This window comes from Stegodyphus dumicola, chromosome 10 (assembly GCF_044657685.1).
Source record: "Stegodyphus dumicola isolate Sdum_Otavi_A_Nest chromosome 10, ASM4465768v1".
Classification (NCBI taxonomy): domain Eukaryota; kingdom Metazoa; phylum Arthropoda; class Arachnida; order Araneae; family Eresidae; genus Stegodyphus; species Stegodyphus dumicola.
The window spans coordinates 137032670-137045181 of record NC_140777.1 but is presented as its reverse complement, the minus strand read 5'-3'; the positions used below and the strand labels follow the sequence as shown (position 1 = coordinate 137045181).

The 12512-nt window shown below is 35.9% G+C and overlaps 1 long non-coding RNA gene across 1 annotated transcript in view; it reads right to left on the bottom strand.

Annotated features, from left to right (window-relative positions):
• LOC118183067 (uncharacterized) overlaps positions 1 to 1169 on the bottom strand; it is a 48305-nt gene extending 47136 nt beyond the window's left edge. Inside the window, exon 1 of the long non-coding RNA XR_004757166.2 lies at positions 930 to 1169. This is a non-coding gene — a long non-coding RNA (uncharacterized LOC118183067). The remainder of the gene's footprint in view (positions 1 to 929) is intronic.
• Between the last annotated feature and the right edge of the window lie 11343 nt (positions 1170 to 12512).

The following is a 12512-nucleotide window of genomic DNA, read 5'->3' as shown; positions in this document are numbered from 1 at the left end:
AGTGTTCAGCGACGTTACCGCTCGGCCGCTGGTGGGCCTTTACTATATTTAGGAAAATGTCATATGCTTACTAAATGTGAATACGGAAATCAAAGATTAATTTCAAAGATAACATTTTAACATCCTGTTAAATTATTAGTGGTTTTGTGAAAATGAAATTTGAAGAATAATATTTACGACAAATTACAACCCGTTCTATATTGGTTTGACTTACCTTCCGGTAACCTGTGCGAGCGTCAAACAGTTTTGCAAACTGAACGTTTGGCGTCCCACCAGTGGACGAGCGGTAAAGTCCCTGAACACTGGTAGTTCGGTCCGAGGTTCGAGTTTTTCCCATGTGTAACGTGTTTATACTGTTGAGAAATTAGTTTTTTTTTTTTGGGGGGGGAAGCAGGAAAGATGAAAAATAGCAATCGCCTTCGCCGGGAATCGAACCACGGACCTCTGGAATACCAGTTCAGGGTGCAGAACCACTGCACCACGAAGGCACGCTAAGAAGGCGAGAGAAGTACCTTATATACTCCCCCTTTTAAAGGGTGATTGGGGTTTTTAGGGGACCCAATCGCCAAATCCTGGGTGTGGAGATTCATCATCCACGATCCTTTTAGTTCGGGCGCCACTGTAGAGACATTAGGTTATTATTTTTAAAGTAGGAGGGATGAAAAATGAGCAATCGCCTTCGCAGAGAATCGAACCACGGACCTTTGGAATACCGGTTCAGCGTGCAGAACCTCTACATCACGAGGGCACCTTAAGAAGGTGGGAGAAATACATTATAATACGAGCCAGTTTCCCTTACAAAGTCCTCCACGAAGGCGTCTGCCCCTTCTGTGTAGTGCCTTAGAGGGTGAAACACGTAAATAATATTAATAAACTGAAAGTTTCATATCAGTGCTAATACATTCAAATATAAAATAATAAGATCCTACCTGTCTATGAGAAGCAAAGCATTTCTAAGATGCAATGCGTTTCCCCATGCGTATTTTTTATTCTGCCAAATAGATCCGAAAGTTGTTGTGATAGCGAAGTGTAACTGCCTGGGTGTAGCTGTGCCGTGCTAGTGAATTCTAAAGAAGAGAAACAGTGACTCACACATACATCTCACTCTCCTCACATTGATTGACAAACCCAAACTGAATTACAGCGTCGAGAATACAAAAGTGAGGAGCAATATTTTTTGTCCTTTTTGCTTTCGCAAACAGCTTGCTTTTGGGCCGTTGGATAATCGATCGACATTTGAGTTGCTTTGGCAAAAAGTCTCCATGCGATGTCGTGACTGACCTTAACCGCTTCTGATAGGATGATAAATTTATTCAATTTTTATCTTGCGTTTCCGATCAATTTTCATTAAGAGCTGGGGAAACAACATTCACCGATTTATAACTAACTAAATTAAATTATCATCAAAATGATTTGCAAGCAGTACATTCAATTTACAGGACACGTAAAAACAATAATAAATGCCTTTTGAAGAGTTATTGCAATAGCAGAGTGGTTCTCAAAGTTTGGGCTGCCACCCTTGTGGTTTACAATGCAGGTATTGGTGGATCTCGAATTGCTTTCAAGTAACTTTCTTCTTATTGCATAATTATGTATATTACCTGTAATTATAAATTAATGTGTAGTTATGAATTAATTATTAATAGCAATATATGTCTATATATAAATTAATTTATTAATACATTATTTTCTCTTCTAAAAATCATCCCTTTCTTTTCAGAAAAACTATATGTATACAAGTCCCGAGGCTAAACGATTAGGTAAACACTCATAAATGCTAGAGTGAAATCTTTTCAAATTCGCGAATCCTCCTATATCATGTCAAAAGTTTATTATCCACGCTTTCTGGAAAATATTGCAATTGCATGAGACATAAAATTGTTAATTTATCTTAATTTTTTAATAGTTTTATTTCTGTATTTCTGATTTCTTAATAGTCACATATTACAGCAGTGGTTCTCAAAGCTTGGATCGTAAGACAATTTTTGGTAGATCGGTAAAAGTTGGGAAGTTTACACTTTGACTGTATATATACTCACAGAAAATTATTACCTTGCAATTATTATTTAACTGTTAATAATTATATATGTTTTTAGTCCATTTTTCGCAGCATTTTATTCTTTTTTCTCTTTTCGATTCCTCTTTGCCTGAGAAAAATATGTGCACAAAGCGATAAGCCTCACTTACATACTTGTGATTGTTGTATTACAATCATAAAAAAATCGCTTTTATAGCATTTTTTTTTGTTAACTTCATCGTAGCATCGTTCATATGACGTAGAGCTGGGATAAGCGAGTTAATGGGATATTAATTTTATACTTTTGTTTAACACAGGGGAATAAAATATTTTCATCTATGCAAACAGTTTATTTTGCTCTATGCAAATTATTATAATCTCAGGTATGGGGTATAATGTAGTAGGCCTACTCATGGTGCACACTGGATTACGCTAAATCTGCTACAGCTTTGCCGCTTGTTGTTGGTTCCTAGAGATCCTCCAAACTGTCCTTTTCAGGATCCTCCAAACAGTGCTTAGTGATTGTCCAATGGACTACGGGTGGTTTTTCCCAAGAAAAGGAAACACAGCTTATGACTGAATTAAATGATCGACAAATAGATGTATTTCTTATTTTTGAGGCAAATTTGTGAAGGGACGCTATAAAATATTATTCGTTTGATAACTTCTATCTACAGCTCTTGCCTAAATCAAGAAGAATCGCTAGTGGAAGCTTAGTTGGTATTAAAAAGAACTTGACGTCCAAATTCATTATTATCAAAGACTTACCGTCTCATATTGGTGCTGAGTTCGTCAAAATCGACGTTTGGAAATAAGAAATCCATTTCACTATTTAAGCCTGTTATAGCCCACCGAACAATAATAAATTAAAATTTCAGGATCTTTCCTTCTTAAATAAAACTATCCTTTGTGGAGATTCTAATACTCATAGCCCCCGATGAAAGTTGTGATGTCGCGTGGCCCCAACTTGCCCGCAACAGTAGTAGGGACTGCTATGAACTGGAAATTACACAAACTCTTAAGAAGGGTTTAACTCCCTTTTTATTCCACTTTAGAAGTTACAGATGCGTTCACTTGACGCTCACAAACTACGCCGACCCGGCGGTTAAATAAAAATAGAAAAGTACAGCTAAAAATAAATAACAGGATGAATAAATATCAAGTCACTACCTACGAGGCTCTATAAACGTGACTAACGTAACCGCGTTCTAAGATACAGCTGAGATTTCAACAAACTTTCAGAATAAGAAGTTGAAAGATTCAACTAACTGCCGAAGTAGGCACACAGGCCGAAACGCGCAGTTCTTAAATTTCTACTAAGTAACCTTCACGCTCGTGAATCAAAAAAGCACACTTACAAACTCGTTTCGCTTCTATTTAACTCAAAATACTTCTGCTAAAAATTTGAATACTCTGCGCGTTCTACTAAAATTTGCATACTCTGGCATTGGCAGTTCCAGGGAAAAGTAAAGGCTTGACAGGAAAGATAGCTTAAACTTAAAATAAATATAAACCCTACAAAATATAACGATTATAACCATTCCGAAAGGATAATGGAGGACCTAGTTAACTCAACTAACTGCAACTATCCTACTAGAACACGGATATTCCTTCTCATATTCATTGTAATGGAAATGGTACAAATCCCGATCTGATTTTAGGCATTGTTGATTTAGCTGGGGATGCAAGAAGAGAAGTAATTTATGATCCTGGTTTTGGACATCGTATGATCACGACCAGTTTTGGATTACAATCCTCTGACCCTGAGACAGACGAGCATTGACAAGGCATTCTATTATTTTTCTGAATTGATTTTGACAACCGCAAAGAAGTGGATACCAAGAGGTAAACAACTAAGTTTTAAAGCTTTCTGGAATGATAGATTGACTAAATTAATGGGAATTTCCATTGAATCTCGAAGAGTTGCTGAACAAACAAAAAATCCTAAGGACGTCCAAAGATGGAGAAGAAGTGTAGCCATCTTTAAAAACGAAATTATTGCGGCAAAGAAAAAATGCTTTAATGATTTCCTTACTAATATAGACTATAGAAAGGACGGAAAAAAGGTTTATAATTTTGTGAATAAAGTAAAAAAGGAAGAGAGCAATGGAAGAGAGCATGGAAGAGAACCGATGAAAGTAGGTTAAAAATACTGACGGATGATCTGGTCATTGCGGATGCTTTTAACACCTTTTATTGCAAAAGACAGCGTTTAAAAAGCGATCTGAAGAGAGATCTGAAGAAGAGAGACCCTTAAGATAACAATTATCGAGAAATTTTCTTCAAGTCCTCTGGGACCTTCGGTTTTTAATAGAGATTTTACTATTTCTGAATTGTGGGGAGCTATTGGACAAATGAAATGTAAAAAAGTCCAGGCCCAGACAATATCCATATCGAATTTTCAATAAATAATTTTGCGAAAACACCCTGAATGTCCTCTTGAAGCTTTATAATAAGAGTTGGAATTCGACTGTTCCTGCTGCCTGAAGAAAGGCCATCTTGATTCCAGTTCTTAAAAAGAACAAACCACAGGAGGATTTGGACAGCTATAGACCAATTGCTTTAAGTAGTGTGTTATCAAAGATAATGGAGAGAATGATTGTTTCCCATCTTAAGTGGTACTTGTAAACCAATGGCTTAATATCTTCTAAACAAACGGGATTTAGAAATTACAATTCTACAAGTCGTATTCTTAAGCCAGTCAATTAAAGATGCACTTGATGAACGAAATTTGGTGCTGGCTGTTTACGTAGATTTCCAAGCAGCGTATGAAAACGCTTGGAGGTTAAAGGCTGTTCAAAAACTCCAGACATTAGGTGTTGGCGGAAAAATGTTTCTTTAGGTAAAACATTTCTTGACCCAATGTTTTTGTGCTACTCGTTATAGTACCAGCACTTCAAGATATAAATAAGTTGAAACGGGTTTGCCTCAGGGCACAGTTATTAGCCCTATTATCTTTAACATTCTCATTAATGATCTACCACATATCCTGGAATCAGATAGGATCGTGAACACTGCCCTTTTTGCCGATGATCTTGTCGTATGGGCGTATCGGTCAGAGCTAACAAAACAGATCAAGATGGTTTAAACCGAATCTTAAAGCTCTGTGTTCCAGAGACTAGAGGAGTGGTGTTTTGCTAATAATATGAGAGTTAATGAGGGGAAGACTACTTGTCACTTTTTCTCTCTCAATGGATAACACTTTACTCCTAGACTAATGTATGAGAAGTGGGTTTTGAAGCAGACGGATGGTGCCATCTACTTTGGCTGTAATTTTGACAAGCGCTTAAGCTGGAGAAAGCGTGCAGAGCATGTAGTTGCTAAGGCGGAGCGTAGATTACCTATTCTTAAATGCTTAGCAGGTGTTGTGGTAGAGAGATTCTCAACTCGATGTATAAAATGTATGTATATTCGACCAATACTGAATTATTGCTGTGAGATAGTGATCTCGGCTAAGCAAGATGTGATACAACGTCTGGAGCTATTCCAAAATCAGGCATTGCGCATTATAACCGGAACTGTTAAGACGACTCCTATTCTGGCAATGCAGTTGGTATCGGAAAACCAACCAACGACAAACCTGATTCAGAAAAATCCTTTTCCGGAGACTTATTTGACTACCAAATAACCCTCATTGGAGGAACTATGATTATAATAAATAGCGAAATCTGAAGACACAAAATGGCTTGTCTGCAGCGTGTCTCTCGCCTAGAACAATACAATCATATAAGAACAGTGAAACCGGCACTGCTGTTTTTGCAAATTCCTTTGTATTATAGGTTCCTTGATTCAAATTATTTAGTTATCAGTTATTATTTTGTTATATTCGGGTGGAGGACTACATTATTCAAAATTTATAGCTCTAGGTTCCTTATTTTTCATAATGCGAGATATATACATACATTCATGCAGATTCTAAATTACTTAATTTCTTTAAATATAATACAGAGCAATAATATTTGGTGGTAACAGTGTGAAAAGTGATTCAACGCAAAAGGTGAATCCACGCAAAATCCCAAAACGACATTAATAGCCCTTGTGGGATAGCGTTCTTTGGGGTAAAAAGAAAGAAAGAAAAAACACGGTAGTGAACAGCTTACTTTTATCACCAAACAAAAAAACTTGATTCAACTTTACTAGTGATGCAACGCAAAATTCCTCTTCGGGCTAAAAAAGAAACAATCTAAATATTGCAGATTTTAACGACCGCCCAAAAGAGTTTGTTAAGGTTTTTTCCACTCTCGCTGAAATCGAAATCCCCCAGTCTAAACCCTTGTTAACAATTTTTTCTTTTTATCTTTTAATTTTTATTATTAAGCATAATTTTCTTCGCACTTACGCATACAGTTCAACAAGAAAATTACCAAAAATTTAATAGCAGCATGTATTTAGAATTCCCGTTGGAGTGTTAAGTGTTGGTATACATTTTTTTAAAATTTTTTCACAGATTATCATACCAGTGTACACTTTTCTTAGTAAAAGGGCTTGCAAAACTTTTTTTTTTTCCTTTTATTATTAAAGTTTTGTGAAACATCAAGTTCTTCGCACTTAACGCCGCATAAAATTCGGTTGAATAACAAAATCATAAAACATTTAAAAATAGTATACAGGGCGGTAATATTTGGTAACAACAATTTGAAAAGTGATACAACGTAATTAAGTATATCGGCACAAAATGCAGTTTCGAGACTAGTATCCCATTCGTAATTAGAACTGAGAAAAGACGGAGAAATATATACTAAGATATGTTCCAATACTTAACACTTCATCGGGATTTCTGAACCTATCCTATTTTCAAATTTTTTGTAATTTTGCTGTACACTTGTAGGTGGCGTAGATGCAAAGAAAATGATACTAAATAAAAGCTAAGAAGACAGGGAAAAAAAAAAAAAACTTTGGGCGACTGTTAAAATTTTAAAACCCTTTCAGATTTTTTTCCTTGTAGTATTTTCTTTCTGTAAACTGTTTCATTACTTTTTTAAAACCTACTCATATTTTTTTGCTAAATTTACACTCTTTTGAAAAAAAAAAAAAAAAAAAAAAAAAAAAAAAAAAAGAAGAAACACCATGAAGGAAGTGCTTGTTTTTGATGAAATTGAATACGTGTATAACTCATACACAGATAATAAAATGATTAAAAAATCAAGGTCATAGTACCTGTTCACGGCTCACAATCACTCATTGAGTGTTCAAATTAGTAGTTGCTCGAGCCGCTCCTAGCGGCAATGCATGCTTAAATTCGTCGAGGCAAGGAGTGGTAGAGGTACCTAATGTCATCCTGCGACACATTCTGCCAGGTATTCATCAGTTATCGCTCCAGATATGCGATATTTTGTGGGGTCCGAATCTGCGGCCTACCATACCCCAGACATGCTCGATTGGGGCAAGGTCTGGTGACTTTGCTGGCCAAGGAAGAGTATTAACCACACGGAGACAGTCCAGAGATATGCGAGCGGTATGTGGCCTGGCTTATCTTGTTGGAAAATGGCCCCAGGATGACATGCCATGAAGGATAATGCAACCGGCCGCAGGATGATATCAACATACCGTTGAGCTGTTAAAAATGTACGGAGGATGACTAAAGATGACCTGCTGTCATAAGAAATAGCGCCCCACACCATCACACCAGGGGTTATGGCTGTATGTCTTTGTAAAACAAAGGCTGATTGGGACCGCTGGCTCCGTCCTCTCCAGACACCAACACGGTGGTCATCCGTTTCAAGAGTGAAGCGGGATTCATCGTTGAACAATGTACGATGCCAGTCTGATAGCAACCATTATGATCGGCTGCGACACCACTCCAGAAAACACCACCGATGTTGTGGGGTCAAAGGCAAAAGTCTTAAATGCCTCTGTGAGCGTAACCCCGCCTCAGACAAGAGCTTGAGGTGGTGGACGGTACCACGGGAGGTATAGACATAGTTGCAGTGCGTTGAAAAGTCGACAATGATATTGTTGGGGCGGCTCAGGCCTAGCGAACAGTCACTCTATCTTGCCTCCCATTTGTGCACCTTGGCTTTCCAGAGCCTTTCGTCGGCAATTTCCTTGTAACAACCATTGCTGCCAACGTCTTTGCACAGCAGTGTGTGTACGCTGCAGGTGGTGGCCTATTGCTTGGTATGACCACCCAGCTTCACGCAACCCTACAATGCGACCACGTTCGAAGTCATTTAAAATTTTCTTTGTCTATAAGGTCTTCGATATCGTCGTAAAGGCATCTTTAGTTACTTCTTTACTGAATTACAATGGCAGCAACTAAAAAGGATAAATTTTCCGCCTCTGTTACTGGTTTTATACTTTGCGAATTGCACACTAGAAATGCGCTGTGATCGCAATCCCTGTTCATTTGCCTTGACACTTTGATCATTTGCATGTTCTATCAAGATGTTTTTCCATACCAAATTTCGTCACGATCGCGAAAGTCATTCTTGGTGTTTCGATTTTTTTGCAAAAGAGTGTATTATTGGAAATGCATTCTTTCTGTGAGTAATTGAACTCAATGTATTCATGCTTAACCATTCTTACATAGTTCTAGGATAATTTTTAGTCCGAAATTCTGGTTATAAAGAGAGATTTTGATATAAACTTCTGCACGTAAAACTCGACGATTTTTTAACAATTAAGACCACTTTGGTTTGAAAACCGTTCAACATATTGTAGGGTTTATATTTATTTTAACTAACATTTATTTTAAATTTAAACTATCTTTCCTGTCAAGCCTTACTTTCCCCTGGAATTGCCAATGCCAGAGTATGTAGATTTTAGTAGAACGCGCAAGGATTCAAATTGTCAGCGGAAGTAATCTGAGTTAAATAGAAGGGAAACGAGTTCGAAAGTGTGCTTCTTGCTTCACGAGCGTGGAGGTGGCTAGTTAGAAATTGAAGAACCACGCGTTTCGGCCTGTGTGCTTGCCTCGGCAGATTGTTAAATCTTTCAACGTAATATTCAGAAGTTTGCTGAATTGTCAGCGGTATCTTAGAACGCGGTTAGGTTAGTTACGTTTAGAGAGCCTCGTAGTTAGTCACTTGTTATTATTCTTTTTTGAGTTTCTTATTTTTATTTTACCGCCGGGTCGGCGTAGTTTGTGAGCGTCAAGAGCACGCATCTGTAATTTCTAAAGTTGAATAAAAAGGGATTTAAACCCTTCTCAAGACTTTGTATACTTTCCTGTTCATAGCAGTCACCACTATGGTTGCGTGCAGGTTGTTAGCGCGCAACATTACATTATTTATTTATTTATTTTTGTTATTTATTTTTAAGTCCAAAGGAGCAATTTGCCCTGAAGGATTATTAATTTCGTTTTGGCATTTTGCGTTGAAAACTAGAAACGACGAATCACTTTTCAAAGTGTTGCCACCAAATATTATCGCATGTCTTATATTTAAAGAAATTAAATAATAAAGAATTAGCATGAATGTATGTATGTTTCTCGCATTGTGATAAAACAACGGTACCTAAAGCCATCAAAATATGACTATTGAAATCTTCCGTAGAATATAGGCATGTGGAAGCCCTAAGTTGAATTTGAAAATTAAAAAAAATTCAAAATACCTAATTTAGAACAATGCTATACATAAGTCTGGTATATATCCTAAATCACGCTTTTGAGACATGAAGAACGCAAGTTAAATTTCGTCAATCGGCCCAGGAGAACTGGATACGTAGAACTATTCTATTTTTTTATACAGAGTGTATAATGTAATAATAGTAATATAATACAAGAGTTGAATTTCATTAGCATTCCGAATTCAGTGTACACAACTAATAACAATATGATAATTCTTTCTATTTAGCAGCGCACCTGTTTAATTACAAGTCTCTTTAATTATGCAACTCGAAAATAGATACAATGCTGCCAATTTATAACTGATTGTTGCTGGAGGTTGTTTGCCTGCAGGTCGTCTGTAGGCGCAAAAGCAGATGACACAGTAACGGTGACCATGACGACCAGCTGTTTGTTCGCAATAAATGTTATATGCATTATAAACAACAACCTCGCCGTTCGTGTTAAAATGAAAAAAGAATTTCGTCTAAACATTTTATTGCCATACTCTTGATGAAAAACCAGATGGAAAATATTATCAACTTTATGAAAACACGAAACACCATTCAACACTGAGATAACAATTAAAGCCTCTTTTTTTGCTGAATATGTCTATCATTCATGAATTGAAATGAAGGTGGAGCTAATGTACTCAAGTTGTCTTAATAATATATATTATAAAGACTTCGTACTGGTGACGGTTGACACCGCGTTTTTATTAGCATATTTGCAAAACAAATAAAGTTGATGATTTTATAATGTACTGTTTGAAAAAGAGTATTTTTTCAGCAACCCTTTACGTAATATTTTAGTTGTTATGATGTTTATGATATCGAATCAGTTTACTTTTCTTCCTTTCAGAGAAATCGCTCGCAGTTTTCAGCCGGTTCGCAACCACTGAGTGTTTCTAACTACAGTAACTGAACTATTTAATTAGGGCTTAGCACACGCAGTCTAGCTGTCTAATTCGAATCCAGTTATGATCAAGAGTACTTGAGGAAATAGGATACGGTCTTTCCTTGCTAGCAGCTTTTCAGGGGAATTTTGAATAGATGGATTTTAAAAGCTCCAGTTTCTAAGATATTACTATTAGAAAAGTGTATGTCTTTTTGAAATTCCAAACCCGAGCCTCGAAAGTGCATAGAAAACTTCCTCTAACAACCGTAACAATGAGGGTGGTTAATAAAAAATGCATCTCATTTTACTTCATTCTACGAAAGAAAGGAAGTATTGTAATCGCGAAAATTTTCGGGTACCATATTCGTGATATTTTTTCGTGATGTCTGTACGTACGTATTTATCTTGGTTAACTCAAAAACGAGCAGTCGTAGAACTTTGAAATTGTATATATGGGACTGCTATAATATTTAGTTGTGAAGTTATCTTTTTATTTGCAGTCGGTCTCACAAAACGTGTGCCCCAATATATATATTTCACCCTGTAATCTGGCTCGGTTAGTTCATTATTTTTATTCTTATATATTGATAAATTGTGCATTTTTTGCTTTCAAAGTAATTGAAATTTGTTGTTTTTATGTTCCGGTTAAGGTTTGTACGTCTTTAGTTAATCTGCATGCAATAGTTGTGGAATTATCAACAGTTTAAAAGTTTAAGTGGCGCTAGGCCTAACGTGGCCGCCATCTGTTTATATCTGAAACTCTTAGTAGAACAACTAATTAAATCTGTTGGTGCTCCAATTTCAGTGTCTTTTTGTGCAGTGGGACCAAAACGTAACTCAGTTAAAAGCACTGAAAATTGTCAGTTTTGGGCACCGAAAATTTGGTCATCCTGCTTGCTGCCCGAATTGCTTGTTTTTGCGCAGAAACTTTAAATTTAATTGTAAGAAATGTTTTTTTAACTGTATTTGTTGTTTTAGGTTTGCTGTATTTTACAGTTTTTAATGAAGGTGATCTGAGTTTTTATGTACTTTTTTGCCTTGAAATGAGAACTGAATTGATTGAGTGAGAAATAATACTGTAATGAAATTTGAAATGATTTTAATTGAAGTGTAGCAAAAACTATGTATAATTTAATAGGTCGTACAAAGTCATGTATTGTCCACATCAGATATTTTCGTTATAAAATAAATTTTTTGAGGACTGTAAAACTTACTACAAAATTTTGATACGCAGAATATATCTGATATCCATTCTCTCTCTCTAATCAAACTTCAAGGATTTACAGAATCTTTTCAAATTTTATGATGCAGCGCATAAAAATTGTATTGCATAAATAAAAAAAAAATATTCCCACGTTTTCTTAAGCATTTGGCTATTATTGCACAATTAATAAAGTTTCCTTTTACAAATAAATACTACTTTTATTCTTCTCTACCTTAGCAGTCAGTGTGTATTAATGATAAAAGAAGCAATCTCTTCTAGTATTACTATTAGTGCGGTGAATTTTATTTTAACTTATTTTTGTGTAGCAAATTTTATGCAAAACTTATCTCCTAGGCTTGTTGAAAAATTTATAATGATAAATGTAAAACGAATTGCAAGAAAGCAACCAGTCTTACGTCTACTAGCTTGGAATAGTTGATTTGATAATCACTGGTTAAAAATTTATAATGATAAATGTAAAACGAATTGTCAGAAAGCAAGCAGTTTTACGTCTATTAGCTTGGACTAGTTGAATTGATAATCATTGGTTAAAAATTTATGATGATAAATGTAAAACAAATTACCAGAAAGCAACTGGTTTTACGTCTGCTAGCTTGCACTAGTTGATTTGATAATTACTGGTTAAAAATTTATAATGATAAATGTAAAACGAATTGTCAGAAAGCAAGCAGTTTTACGTCTATTAGCTTGGACTAGTTGATTTGATAATCACTGGTTAAAAATCTCCAAAACAGCACCTAGCAATTATGGAATTCAAAAATTGCTGAGTCGCAGGGTAAGCAAATCACTAGCATTGCCAATTCACTCTATGTAACTGTTAATTTGCTTCT